Below are 11,415 nucleotides of genomic sequence, written 5' to 3' on the forward strand. Positions count from 1 at the left end.
AAATAGGTGTATTACAGGGTGAATCTGGGCACGGAATTATAATTCCTGCTTTCTTTAGATCTTCAATTACTGGCTCAATGCCTTCTTCTGCATCAGGTTTTAAGGGATATTGTTTAACTTTCGGCCTATATTCTGTTTTTCCTTTAATTACTACTGGTGGGACGCCTTTCATTAATCCTACATCAGATGGACCTTCAGACCATAATTCTTTGGGTAATGAAGCCAGACTTTGTTCTTCTTCTGTTGTAAGAGATAACAGATTTGCTTCTCATGTGTTTGACTCGTCCAACTGGACGTTTGGAGTGGTTGTGACCACCCACTGTAGTTTTGACGATAATATTGCGTATCCTTATTGTATTGAACTTTAGGATCGATTGTATTCGTCCAGCTGTGAGCTGCTTTTACTCGTCTTGCTTCATTATCCAAATCTTTCCATGTTTGCTTTGAGGATTTAGTCAAAGAAACATGTGGTGTGCGTCCACCCTGCATTAAATATAATGCATCATTTGTTATATCTACTGTACAGAAAGAGGTTGAGTCTTTATAAAGGGATGAAAAGGGTACAATGTATTATATTATTAAAATATTTATTGTATTACAAGTTCTTTGAAACTTTATGTTTAAAAATGCAAATGAGGCATTAAGGTATAAAATATAAAGTATTATTTTTCTTACATTTCCAGAACAGAAAAGTGAACATTTGATAAAACCAAGTTCAACGTTCTTGTTTAATTTTGACATATTTATAATATAGAGATATATTTACAGAAATCACTTTTAACCATAAATCAGAAAATACTGTTAGTTTTGTTTTCTGCATGTTTTTATGAATCAAATGTACAAACCAGGCTGAGATCACCAAGAAACTTCCCCCGTTCTTTACTGACGTTAACCCCCCTGTTGCCCTCAAATTTTACTAACACTGTTAGTATTAAGTGAATTTAAACATCCAGAAAACGACCAGAATCAAAATTTGTATGTCAGGTTTTCTGCATGTATTTGATGATTACCTAAATAGCATTTTGAATTAAACCCAAATCCCCAAACATTATACATCCAGAATACCTTTAGACCCAGTTTGATTCCTGTTGAATGACATCAGCTGACAGGAAGTTAACGAGGACCAAGGCTGTTGTCTAGATTGATCTTGAATTTGATCGAGGGATATGTTTGTATATTAAGTATATAAAAATGTCAAAATATTTGTAAGTACTATTTTGTATTATTTATAATATATGTCCCCATAAAATTAAGCTTGTTTTTTATAATTTTATGTTTTATCTAAAGTTAACTTTTGATGAATTAAGGAGAAATCTACAGCCACAAACGGACAAAGTGAAGTCAAATTAAATGTTTTCTTAAACTAAAAAGCAACTCATTCATTTATTTATTATTTGTTTGGCAGCTTTTGTCCTCCGTACTGTGCGTCTGTGCACTGCTTTAATGGTATTTCTATCTATTTATTTATCTATTAGTTATCTGCAGGTAGTCCTGCAGGCACCTATGTCACATAAAAAGGTAATAAGTTTACCGTTCACATACAAAATGACCTCTTGTTTTATACTATGCATAAAGATCAGTTTAGCAGTTAGTTTAATAGCACTTCCCCTGTCCCTGTCTGTTTCGCTCTATCTGAAACCTCCTCTACCCCTTTTTGGTAGTAAATCAACTCTTCCTATCCTGAAAGAATGTACTTTACATAATCCCTGCACTACGACCTTTGGCTTTGCAGCAACCATTGGCTTTGCAGCAGCTCCTTTTTCTTCACTTTTCTCATCCCTATGTCTCTCCTGTCTTCCCGTCACTGGCCCTGTCTCTTCATCCTCCGTCATATAAACCAGCACCTCTTTTGCTTTAGCTTTCTCTACACTTACAAGTATCTGTCTTTTACTTTTTATTTTAATTGCATCTTACTACAACATGAAATGTTTTATTCAATTGCATCACGTTACTGAGTGATCCAGGACTCAGGGAAATTTCTCAAGGACCACAGATAATTCCCACTGTGTCAAGCTTCTACAAAGAACGTATTGTTCTTTGCGGACACAGTCTGGGGGTTCTATCCCAGGAATAAATCTGCGTTTTAGATCCCTAGTCCCTTCACCTAATGTCCTTAATGCAATTTAATCTATTACAGCAAGCAAATAGGCTTTCTGTTTACACCGTTAGGTTTCGGGCCCAAATACTGCCGAACAGACCAAATTCCTTTTCATACAACAATTATTCACGCACACACATACACTCTTTGCAGATCTGCAATCAGACACACTTTTAAAGACGTCTTTCTGTGGAGCCGTAATGCTCCCTAGTCTCTCTAAATCTCTGACCTTTTCGTGATGAAAGTCTCCCCTCCACTGGCTCGGATCTCGTCTGCTGCGTCAAAAGGATGGATGAGGGGTTTTTCCGTCTGGCCACGTTGAAAAGTGGTCTTTGTCCAGCGGCAGGTTTTTCCGCCAGACTTTGCTGTGCACAGTCTTTGCAGACGTCCCGTCAGTCACCCTTTTTTCTGCAGTGTTGAGATCCGGCTCGAAGGACCAAAAATGTCAAAATATTTCTGTTGCTTTGACAAACGCAACACCGTCACTTCTTTCAGTTGTCAGACAGGACAACACAAATGTCAAAATATTTCTGTTGCTTTGACAAACGCAACACCGTCACTTCTTTCAGTTGTCAGACAGGACAACACATTGGAGACTTCATCAGATCAGAAACAAGAGACACCTTTAACGTATCTGACACGGGGAGAGCGGAGGTAATCGCACGCACAGGTCCGGTCCTCACAAACCTCTCCAAAGGCTCCATTCTCCCTCGTGTCCTTTTATTGAAGTTTCACATGCATAATCATAAGTACATGAATAATAATTACTTTCTTACGTACAGATACTATTTTCCACACAAGAATGTCTACAAGGTCACAGTTGCTTTCGCTCCCACAGTTCTCTTCTAGGGAGGGAACACGTTATCAAAACTTTCCCCAGATGTAGGAAATATAATTGGTTTAGACCTGCAGGCACATACTTTGCAACAAACACTATAAAAGAACACTTAGTATTATATGCATGAAAAGAACATTTCTGATAATATTTTATACATTTCTTTAACAAAAATGACTGCAGTCATAACAGTTATGCACGGCATTGAGTGGAAAAAAACACAGAAAGAATTGATTTAAGAAACACGTTTGACTACAAAAGGGACTTAAACGACAGTTTTATGTTTTTGACACTTTTTTATTGAAGACGGAAGGGCCACCTGTGTACTGGAGGTTAACAGGATTCCTTCAACCATGAAACAAACAGATAACCGACCTCCAAGCCCTGGTTGCAGCTATGTCCAAGTTTTCAAGGGAGAAAAATCTATGAAACCTAAAACACCTAAGGCACAAAGGGCAAAGCCAAAAGAAAGCATATTCCTAACCTTGAGAACATAACACAGCATTTTTCTTAACTTTTAAGACTTCATACGAACCCTGATATTTGAATTAACATGAACCTTTTCCTCTCTGAGTTTACTCAGATATGAACAAAACGGTGGTTCTCAGACTTAATCCAATAATTTCCCTTTGAAATATTTTTTAGCCAAGTACACCCTGGCTAGTGCAAAACCTTTATAGATAGAGTACAACAACTCTGTGTTGAATTTACTAAACAAGAACCTGAAACATTTTAAATCGTTAGAATCATTTTGTATTGAACTGCATCTTTTCGATAAGTTGCACTTTGCAATTTAGTGAGAGACATGTTTGTGCCTTACTGAGGATCTGTGTTTTTTAGCAGTATTGCTGCTGTTTCAACTTCAAATACATTAAAAAAAAAAAAAAAAAATCTGTAATGAAGTGACTTCCCATTCACACTGAACATACTAAACAAAAATATTATCCTGTAACTATTTTAGGAATCATACATGACTGATATTTTTTAAATTAACATTTTAAAAAGACCTCCCCGCACACCCCCATTTGAGAAACACTGCTCTAAAGAAATTAGACTATACAGAAAGGATGTTTTGTTGTTTGTTGGATTTATTTTACATCACGTATTATTGTTAAATTAGTGGGCGAACCGGAGCACCCGGAGAAAACCCGTACAGACACATAAGGAACATGCAAAGTCACGAAAGCAGCTGTCTGAGGACTAAGCACTCAATCTTCGCACTGCCCTGCGGCCTGCCTGTTCTTGTATTGACGGCGGTGTTTTGGAGTGACGAACTTCTTGAATCTCCTCCAACGAGAAGGCGTCTCGGGTGTTTTGAGGACCGTCTTTGGGGCACCTTCCTCTCTGATGTCCTCAGCAGTCTCTGTCAAGGGAACAACCTCCAGGATTGGCTGCTGGTACGTTTGGAGTTTCATCTGTTGTGTGAGACTCTGATGGACCTCTTCCTGCACTTTCAGTTTGGAGGCCAGCTCGAGGTTGGAGTCCAGCTGCACCTGCATGTTCTCCAGCTGAAAGGCCATCTTCTTTTCTTTGTCAACTGATCTCTGCAGCTCCTCAGTTGTCTCCATTGGGTGAACATCCTCAGGTATCGGCTGCTGGTACGTTTGGAGCGTCATCTGTTGTGTGAGACTCTGATGGACCTCTTCCTGCACTTTCAGTTTGGAGGCCAGCTCGAGGTTGGAGTCCAGCTGCACCTGCATGTTCTCCAGCTGAAAGGCCATCTTCTTTTCTTTGTCAACTGATCTCTGCAGCTCCTCAGTTGTCTCCATTGGGTGAACATCCTCAGGGATCGGCTGCTGGTACGTTTGGAGCATCATCTCTTGTTGGGAACTCTGGGAGGCCTCCTCCTTCGCTTTCAGGTTGGAAGCCAGCTCGACGTTGGAGCTGGTCATCACATCCAGCTGCCTCTGCAGGTCCTCCCGCTGAAAGGCCATCTCCTTTTCTTTGTCAACTGATCTGTGCAGCTCCTCAGTTGTCTCCATTGGGTGAGCATCCTCAGGGATCGGCTGCTGGTATGTTTGGAGCGTCATCTGTTGTGTGAGACTCTGATGGACCTCTTCCTCCACTTTCAGTTTGGAGGCCAGCTCGAGGTTGGAGCTGGACATCATGTCCAGCTGCACCTGCATGTTCTCATGCTGAAAGGCCATCTTCTTTTCTTTGTCAACTGATCTCTGCAGCTCCTCAGTTGTCTCCATTGGGTGAGCATCCTCAGGGATCGGCTGCTGGTACGTTTGGAGCGTCATCTGTTGTGTGAGACTCTGATGGACCTCTTCCTCCACTTTCAGTTTGGAGGCCAGCTCGGGGTTGGAGTCCAGCTGCACCTGCATGTTCTCCAGCTGAAAGGCCATCTTCTTTTCTTTGTCAACTGATCTCTGCAGCTCCTCAGTTGTCTCCATTGGGTGAACATCCTCAGGTATCGGCTGCTGGTACGTTTGGAGCGTCATCTGTTGTGTGAGACTCTGATGGACCTCTTCCTGCACTTTCAGTTTGGAGGCCAGCTCGAGGTTGGAGTCCAGCTGCACCTGCATGTTCTCCAGCTGAAAGGCCATCTTCTTTTCTTTGTTAACTGATCTCTGCAGCTCCTCAGTTGTCTCCATTGGGTGAACATCCTCAGGGATCGGCTGCTGGTACGTTTGGAGCGTCATCTCTTGTTGGGAACTCTGGGAGGCCTCCTCCTTCGCTTTCAGGTTGGAAGCCAGCTCGACGTTGGAGCTGGTCATCACATCCAGCTGCCTCTGCAGGTCCTCCCGCTGAAAGGCCATCTCCGTTTCTTTGTCAACTGATCTCTGCAGCTCCTCAGTTGTCTCCATTGGGTGAGCATCCTCAGGGATCGGCTGCTGGTACGTTTGGAGCGTCATCTGTTGTGTGAGACTCTGATGGACCTCTTCCTCCACTTTCAGTTTGGAGGCCAGCTCAAGGTTGGAGCTGGACATCATGTCCAGCTGCACCTGCATGTTCTCATGCTGAAAGGCCATCTCCTTTTCTTTGTCAACTGATCTCTGCAGCTCCTCAGTTGTCTCCATTGGGTGAACATCCTCAGGGATCGGCTGCTGGTACGTTTGGAGCGTCATCTCTTGTTGAGAACTCTGGGAGGCCTCCTCCTTCGCTTTCAGGTTGGAAGCCAGCTCGACGTTGGAGCTGGTCATCACATCCAGCTGCCTCTGCAGGTCCTCCCGCTGAAAGGCCATCTCCTTTTCTTTGTTGATTTCTCTCAGCAGGAGTTCCTTTTCCTGCTCAAGAGCTGCTTTTTCCTCTTGAAGCTTTTTGACCTGCTCCTGTTTCTTGGAGACTGTCTCCAAATGCTTGACCTTGACTTCCTCCAGTTCTTTCTTGAGGACATCAGCTTGCAGCGGGTCACTTAACTCCTTCATGTCGGTCGACTCAATGAGGGTCTCAGCTTGAGGTGCTCCAGAGGGCGGGCTCAAATTACTGAGCTGTTCTTTGAGCCCGTGCACCTCCTTTTCACACTCGAGTCTTAATCCCTGCTCCTTCTGAAAATTCTTCTCCATTTCAAAAAACTTCAACCTCTCCATGGCTGCGTCGTTTTCTGCATGGTCCCTCATTTTTTTTTCCTCCAACAGAGGTTTGTTTTCTTTCTGTAGGCACAGATCAACATTTGGCTCCTCCTTTTTGCAGGCATTCTCCTCGTAGTCGTCCTCCTTTTCGTACTCCTCAAAGGGTTTTACCCACTCTTCATATGACTCAAGCTCTTCCTCTGGCTTTTTGGGGAGCTCTTCACAGACATTCTCAATCTCTGTGATACTTGCAGTCACATCCTTTGACTGGTACTGTTGTCCTTGCCATTGGGTTTTTGGTGGCTGGTTGTATCCTTGTGGCCGATACTGTTGTGCCTGCCAGTGGTACGGTTGTGGCTGGTATTGCTGTCCCTGCCAGTGGTATTGTTGAGGCTGGTATTGTAGTAGTTGGTATTGTGGTGGCTGGTATTGTGGTGGCAGGTATTGTTGAGGCTGGTATTGTAGTGGTTGGTATTGTGGTTGCTGGTATTGTATTGGCAGGTATTGTATTGGCTGCCAGTAGTTTTGTGGTGGCTGTTGGTATTGACGTGCCTGATAATGCCGCTGTGGACGGTATTGTTGTGGTGGCCTTCTTCCACTCTTTGGACCAGTTGGCCTGGTAGAAAGCTCTTTGTTGACCTCCACTTTTTCCAGGTGTGCCTCCTCAGCCTCAGGCAGTGTCTCCTGGATACCCTCCACCATTTGACTTTTTGAAATCTCAAGTGTATCCTGAGTGGGGATTTTCTCCTCGAGTTTGGAAAAAAACGTCACACGATTTTTCCTGAAACCCTTCATAAGACTATCCACCTCCTGGTTCAACTTCTCTGGCCCTTCCAGTTTGGGTGCACACATTTCACGCTGATCCTTGTATTCTTCCATAACTGTTCTTAATAGATTCAGTCTTTAGGTTGTAAAGTAAACCAGTATTTTCCAAGATAAGTTATTCTCAGTAGTCCTAACTATCAGTGTCTCTCTCAAAGGCTAGAGTGTTTGTGGCTCAAGTGGAATTCCTTTGTGCTGTAGATGGAACATTCTAATTGGCTTTGACGCATCACACAGTTGGTAGCCCCCCCCCCCCCACACACACACACACACCCCCCCCCCCTCTTCTGACATCATGGTTGCTGTTCACTAAGTTTATTCACTGTTTTTTTTTTAAAAAAATAAAGGTTTTTATTAAAGTTCCTTGGTTGTTTAAAAAAAACATGCTACTACAGTGTTGGTATAGCCACAGCTGATATTCATCAAATTCTGGGCAGTAAAAAATAACAATGTTTCACAATAAATCAAGTATTAATACTTTGTTTTTAGGGCGCACTCACACTATCCGTCCGACCGTGCCCCAGGCCTTGTGGTACTTGTCCCCCCCTCCCTCCCCCCGCAGTTCAGGCCCGTTTGTACTCACACTGCCTGGGCCTCGTGCGAATGCTTCTTGCTGTCCATACGTCATCACGCCGTAACAAGTCACATGCATTGATCGACGTCATTGCGATCTTTCGCTTTGTTTACAAATCTTTCCATAGACCTCAGAGTTTTTGTGCGTCTTGTTGACTGAACCTTTCACCTCCATTGTTGTTGTTTTAAATGTCAGCGCATTATTTTTTTTTTTATGTCCGAACAGGCGCACATAAAATTACGTCTGAGCCGCCATAGGCCTCGTGCTGGTACACTTGCGCAGGCTTGTGCTCGTACATGTGTAAACGCATTTACAAAAGCCCACCTCTCCCAAACGGTCCGTGGCCAGCAAGCGGGCTGCAGCTAGGCTCGGTGCGGTTGCACTCACACTGGTCAAACAAACTAGGCTTTACCCGTAAAACCTGTTTGGGCACAGTACGGAAGGACAGTGTGAGTGCGCCCTAGACTTAAACCATGAAGTCCAACAATACCGGTTGCTGTTGCCAGAGCGTGCAGGTCACTTCAGGAGCATGGACTGTTCACATAGCAATCTGTAGACAAGCCACATTTAAAGACGTAATGTGAAAAGCCAAACAAAAAATCGGATTTGAGCAGAAGACCTGCAGTGTGAACGTAGCACAATTGATGTCCTTGCCATGAGAGGCTGTAGCTATTGAGTTTCCCCTTGTAGCAGAAAACACAACAACCTCTGGATGTGTGACGTGTGGTGATTGAGAGTAACAATTTAATTTCTGAAAGAAGATCACTAAAACAATGACAATATCTTGTGAGCAGAAAACCCCAGGGATCTAATATATTGTATATTTCAGTTCTTAAATCATATTTATCTCCACAGGATGGTGATAGATGAATGAGAGAATGCTAAACAGTCGGAGCTGTCAAAGCCTGGCTCTAACTGTCACAATAACCAGGAAACACATGGGTTTACAAACGAGTAAAATAATCTAATGAATAAAAAAAGAATTATAACAAAACGAAATAAACAGAGTAATCCTCTTCTTGAACAAACAAGCAGAGGAATCTGCAAAGTCAGTATATGGAGTGTGCTGTCAAAACAAGGAAAAGCAAACAAAAGTCACGATACAGAGACGTGTGGTGAGGAGATCTGCTACCAAAGGACTGCTGCTACTGCTCAGGCTGTTATGCATAGTGTGCATGCACACTGGGAACAGCTGTGTCCCATGCTACTGATTACTCTCTGGTCACGTTTGCAGCCCTGCAGAGAGAAAACACAGCAAAACCACCAAGCAGAGGGGCCGTCACAGAGCAGTTAAATACAACTTAAATATAACTAAAACACATATATGTAAAGGGGAAACTGTAACTTCTGTGACTATAACTCTACCCAGGTAGTTTTATATTTTGTGTAAATATGCTCATTCTCTTCTTCTGACAGTACGATGAGATGATACCTATTTCCTATCTACGCTTGAGGTCCTTCAGGTGCAGCCTATTGCTAAAGCCAAACAATTCCTGAGCTTTCTCTTCAAGAACAACAAGGTGCTTTTATCAAAGAGTCCCTCTGCACGCTCACTGTTTCAGAACAAATTTCTGCCCATCAACTCTATTCATATTTTATGGCTGAAATTAGCACAATGGGCCATTAAATATAAACCCTCCCCTCTTTTCATTTGCTTTGGCACATCCATTATTCTGCCGTTATCAGGAGCACACATAGGCACAAGCAAACACGGACTGTTTCTTTGATGCACACAAAAACACACATCCACTGAAGGAACTAATGCCCAGAAAAGAATTTAAACTATATTCAATTGTTATTGTTTCCAGATGTCTCTCAACACAGTGATGCAATGTGATCATGACGAACAAAACTGCCTGTATTGTGGTACGTTATCTAGAGGTATCTACCAAAGGAGACAGCTTAGAGAAATACAGTAGTTATTAAAAGTCTCTCAGTCCATCTGTCTCTTTTCTCTCTTTCTCTCTCCTTTTCTTCCTCCCCAACCGGTGCAGACAGATGTCCGTCCTCCACAGAGCTGGGTCTGTCTGACGTTCCTGCCTTTTATAGGGAAGGTTTTCGTTGCCACCGTACTCTACTGGTGAATTGTTCTGTCTATGTAAATCTTAAATAAGTCAAAGTGTGGTCTATACCTAGTCTTTAAAGTATCCTGAGATAACTTTTGTTATGATTTGGCACTATAAATAAAATTTAATTGCATTGATTTGAATTAAAAGTATGAAAACAGAATGTTGTTTGGTAAGGTTGGGTTGCGGTTAAGGGGGAGAGGACCAGCTGGGGTCAGGGATACATTTGGGCTCAGGTTAAGGTAAGGGGAAATATAAATTATGTAGTGGGCCACAGTGTGACATGCATGCCTCCATTTATGCCACTTGCACTGAATATAAAACCCAGTGGTAAAGGACAGCCTGGCTTTGGCTGTATCACTTCTATTTTGAGTAGGCATTGCCCAGTGTGAGCACCTAGTTGATCCGGCCCTTCATCATTGCAACAACAGTGACCCAGCACATGGGGAAGTGAAAGATGATGAGGTCGGCCTCTTTCAGTTTGCGTTGTATCATAGGACAAAGTCTTCCCTCTTCACATGCCAGTTGGATCTCATAAGGGAAGTGATTGGCATTTTTAACTTCTCCAAACTTTGACACAAACAGTGACTTTACCCATACCTGCAGTTTTCACACTGCGTCAAAGTTAAATTCACACAGATTAAAATGCATTAGTTCACACTTATAGTCCAAGATAGTGATTTTGAACACTTCACAGTCCCAAAAATAAATTTCCATTACAATCCGTTTTTTTTTTTTCAATGAGCTGCTCCAAGACTGGTTGGAGGCTTCAACTTGATTTTCAGATTCTTTGCCTACGTGGGTGTTAACTCTGACGTAACACCCTTTTAAAAATATGATTTGATATGAAAATATGATAGTCCAAATATTTGTTGAATAAAATGAACAACAACGACCGAACCTGTAAACAATTACCATCACTTCTTTCTTCAGTGAGACACCTTTTCAGCGATAGGAAAGCGGTAAAATGATAACGATACGTTTTTATCTTACTCAGATCTGTTGAAACAGATCACACAGCAGCGCAGCATTGTAGAAATATGAGGCTTGGACCAGCTTAGATCCGCAAATAGTACTTGAAAAGGGTGTTACTTCACAACTCAACAACGGGATGTGGCTGACATTCGTGTCAGTGTTAAAATGTAGGGCAATTAGGGTTAAGAATACAGTTTGGTTCAAATGTTGGTTGGGGGAACTATATATTGACATGGGACACAGTCCTGGACACAACCTCATGCCGGTGACGCTTGGTAAACAAAAGATTTAAAGTTTTTCTTTTTGATTGTTGTGGAGAAACTCAGTTTGACAAATCGAAACAGTCCATTAAATTAACTAATCGATTAGTCGACGGAGATTTTCTTTAATCTAATCCAAGCACAATCGTTACATATTAGCTGTTCCCAAAGGCTCCTAGTTTTAATTTACAACTGAAAAAACTCTACTGGCTAAATCTACGTCATGTAATCCCTAATCCCCAATTAGGGCAATGTATACGTCCTCGAATT

Source organism: Echiichthys vipera, assembly GCF_963691815.1.
Source record: "Echiichthys vipera genome assembly, chromosome: 8".
NCBI classification, from domain to species: domain Eukaryota; kingdom Metazoa; phylum Chordata; class Actinopteri; order Perciformes; family Trachinidae; genus Echiichthys; species Echiichthys vipera.